This window comes from Trichechus manatus, unplaced genomic scaffold (assembly GCF_000243295.1).
Source record: "Trichechus manatus latirostris isolate Lorelei unplaced genomic scaffold, TriManLat1.0 scaffold00090, whole genome shotgun sequence".
Taxonomy (NCBI): domain Eukaryota; kingdom Metazoa; phylum Chordata; class Mammalia; order Sirenia; family Trichechidae; genus Trichechus; species Trichechus manatus.
The window spans coordinates 7,902,760-7,906,876 of record NW_004444026.1 but is presented as its reverse complement, the minus strand read 5'-3'; positions in this window follow the sequence as shown (position 1 = coordinate 7,906,876).

Sequence of the window (4,117 nt, the reverse complement as noted above, 5' to 3'; positions counted from 1 at the left end):
TCCACAGGTGAGTGGTTAAACACACTGTGGTACATCCAGACCATGGAAGACTACTCAGCAATGAAAAGAATGAGCTGAATCTCCAGGGAACTGTGCTGAGTGAGAAAAGCCAATTTTAAAGGTTACATACTGTATGATTCCATTTATATCACATCCTCAAAAGGAAGAAAGTCATTGCCAAGGAACAGGGATGAAAGAGGCAGGAGGGAAGTGGATGTGGTCATAAAAGGGTAACTTTTTATAAAAAGTAGATGTGTTGATGGAACTGTTCTGTATCTTGACTCTGGTGGTGGTCACAGGAATCTACACACTTGATAAAATTGTATAGAACTAAATACACACAACAGGAGTGCATGTAAAACTGATAAAATCTGAATAAATTTGAAGGATTTTATCAATGTCAATTTCTTAGTGGTGATACTGTGTTGTGGTTATATAGGCTATTACTGTTAGAGAAGATTGGGTGAAGGGTATTTGGAATCTCCCCGTATTGTTTCTCACAACTGCATATGAATCTACAATTATCTCAAAATAAAATGTTTTTTAATAAAAGCAAGGTACAAAGAAAATAGTCCTGTCTGAGGTTGACTGATGAGGCTGATACGTGAACCCATCCTCCTGAACAGGACCCTGAGATTTTGCTCCTACGCTCCATTTTAAAGCTCGGTGTTCTGCCTGTTCCTCTGTGCCTGGTTAGTGTCTGTGCCCTTGCCTAGCTGAGCCAGAGCCTGAGGCCAGATGAAGAGCCCCATGAGCCTGGGCAGGGGGTGGGATGGGTGATGGGATGTGCTCAGGATGCTCTGTGGGGCAAGGCCAGAAAAAGAAGATAAGTGTGGTCCATCTGAAGGGCCCAGATGGAAGGGGGCCATCCAAGAAGTAGCTCTAAGATAGAACCTGGGACACTTACAGAAGTCACAACGTTGGGAGTGGAGAGCTAAGGTCAAGGGCTGGATAAACTCCCTGATCCAGAGAGTTCTGACCCAACTCAATGCCATGAAGGTAGGGACCGCATCTAGATCACTACTGCATCTCCAGAACCTAGCAAACATTTGTGGAATGAAAATTATAATTGAATGAGGAAAGATATGAAAGGAGGTTAGCTACCCCAAAGATTAACCCCTTGTATCTATGCAATTGAATGTTTTTTCTTCAGGAATTTCCCAGCTGTGTTCAACTATCTGAACTATCCTGGATTCTCCTACTAGGAGTCTGCATCTTAGCTAAACCTCATGTTCCCGACTCTCTGACCTTACCTTTCCTCTAGATTCACTGTATCTGTACCTCCTTCCCCTCAGTGTATCTTCCTGGGCCTCTGTGGCTTCCACCAGGCAGCCCATCCTCTTCCAGCATACCTTGCCCCACTGCCTTCAACAACCCAGCACTGAATTCATGGGATTTCTCTGGCATCCAGCTCAGGTATAAGGGGCACAGCCAAGACAGCCTCCTTTTCCTTAATTAAGATACGCATGTGTGACCCAAACATCCCCAGGGTTGAAAGTTCATGGGGACACATGAGGTCAGGGAAACATTTAGATGCAAATTTTGCAAGCTGAATAACTGTCCACTTGTTCCCCACCACATACCCTCTCATCCACTTAAATGCTGGATCTCAACCCCCTTCCAGAGTGGCCCCCATTATAGAACCTCTAAGGAGCCCTGGTGGTACAATGATGGTTAAGCACTTGGCTGCTAACTGAAAGATTGTTGGTTCAAATCCACAAGCATCTCTATGAAAGAAAAGGCCTGGCGATCTGCTCCTGTAAAGATTACAGCCTAGGAAGCCCTATGAGGCAGTTCTACTCTGTCACATGGGATCACTGTAAGTCAGAATTGACTCAGTGGCACACAACAATATAGAACTTCTGGGAGTTCCAAACCTCATTGCACACTGTTCTGATCAGAGCCCAGGCTATATTTGATGCTCTATCCTGAAGCACCCTCTTGTCCTGCCCCCCACTCTGCTCTGACCACAACTCTGAACCTTTTGGACACTCACACTGCAGCTACTGCCCACCCATGCTCCATCCCAGATTATCTACCTTCTTTTTTTTCTGAATTACACTCTCTTGCAGGGGTCCCCTAGCTATAGAATTTAAGGGAACATCCCAAAGCCTCTTCCTCTCCAGAACAAGCATATGCCCCTCCCCCACATTAGTAGGGTTAAAAAAAAAAAAAAATCAAACCCATTGCCAACTCATAGTGACCCTGTAGGGCAGAGTAGAACTGCCCCATAGGGTTTCCAGGGAGTGCCTAGTTGGATCTGAACTGCCAACCTTTTGGTTAGCAGCTGAACTCTTAACCATTTTGCCACCAGGGTTTCCAGTAGTAGGGTTAGAGGCTTTTAAATAACCCCTACACTCACCAAAACACCAGCCCGCCCCTGAGTCTTGGGTCTGCCTCTGAGTCCTGCTGTACTGTCCCACCAGCCAGGTTCTCTTTCAGGCAGCTTCAGTTCCCCCCTATTAATTTGTCTTCTATGGGGTATTGGTCCTCAGCGATAGAATTCTCCCCTTCCATAAAGGAGATCTAGGCTGGATTCCCAACCAATGTACCTCATGTGCAGCCACGACCCGTTTGTCAGCAGACGTTGGTGTGTTGCTATGATGCTGAACAGGTTTCAGGGGCGCTTCTAGACTAAGACGCACTAGATGGTCTATTTCTAAAAATCAGCCACAGAAAACGCTATGTATAACAACAGTCCAAAGCCCAACCGATCATGGGGATGGTTCAGGAGCAGGCAGCATTTAGTTCTGTTGAGCGTGGGATCGCCATGAGCCGGGAGCTGACTCTGCAGCAGCTATCAACAACAATTTGTCTTCTGCTGCCTATCCGAAGTTTTAGCTAACCAGACATGTCTGAACCACAAATTTGGGCATGGCTGCAGTATTTTTCCCCAAGAAGTTTTTAGGCACTACGCAAATCAGTGACTGCAAATTTGATATACAGGGTACTCCCTGATTCTACACACCAAAATAATCCAAATCTCTCCTGCAGGCTGCTTGGCCCTCCTGCTACATATTTTGCTTAGATGAGTGCCTCTATATACAGTGAAACCTAAGAGAGCCAGAACTCGACGGGACTGCCTTGTTTTTCCAGGGGTTGCAAGTTTTCTGCCTTTGAAAAGGGTGCAGACTTAACACTTTTCTATCGCTCATTTTAGTGGAAAATATTTGAGTTTTCCTTCTCTGACAGGTTTCCCACCTTACAAGGGTACCAGCTTTTGGAGATTTTACTGTAAAACTCATTGTAGCAAAATTAATCTGACCCTTTCAAAGACAACTTGCAAAGTCAGTTCACCAGACTCAGCTTGAGGAGCTCCTTTGGAATCCTCAGAATAGAGTACCACTGGCCCAGGATAGCAGGGCAGAGGAGAGCTGGGGAAAATACCCTCTCCAGGAAGCCATAGAGAGGGATTTACTCCAGCTCAGAGTCTTCGGCTTCGTTTTGATTGATTTAATTGTGGTTAATAAAGTGGATTAACTGCTTTACACTGTGTTAGTATGAATAAATACTTTTTAACTTTGTCTTAATAATACCGTTGTTTCTTACAGTTCAGTACTAAGACCCAAGTTCACAGGAGTATATTGGACATATAAGCTCTATCCAGCTCACCCAAGGCAGCTGAAACAAGATAGAAACCAGAAAACTCAGGCCTTTCCTTTGAATGGTGATGGGCGTATCACACTGTCAGTGACCCAATGTGGATCCGTCATCCATGAATCCTTTTAAAGGTTTTGAACTGCTTATACATATTGTCATGGGATAACAGGTTCCGTAAGCATCACTAAATTCTATGTGAAGTATAGCTTTCTTTTATTTGTCCCACAAGTATCCACTCTGAAGCTCTAAGGAAATGTTTTCCAAAGTGGGATTCACAGAGTACCTGCCGCAAAGTCACCCGAGGTGGTTGTTAAAAAGGAAAATTCCTGGTTCCACTGAGACCTTCTGAATCAGGATCTTTGGGGGAAAAGGGGACTCTCCAGATGATTTTTTTTTTATTGTACTTCAGGTGAAGGCTTACAGAACAAATAGTTTTTCATGAAACAGAAGTACACATGTTGTTTTATGACATTGGTTATCAACCCCACAACATATCAACCCTCTAACTTCTCAAACT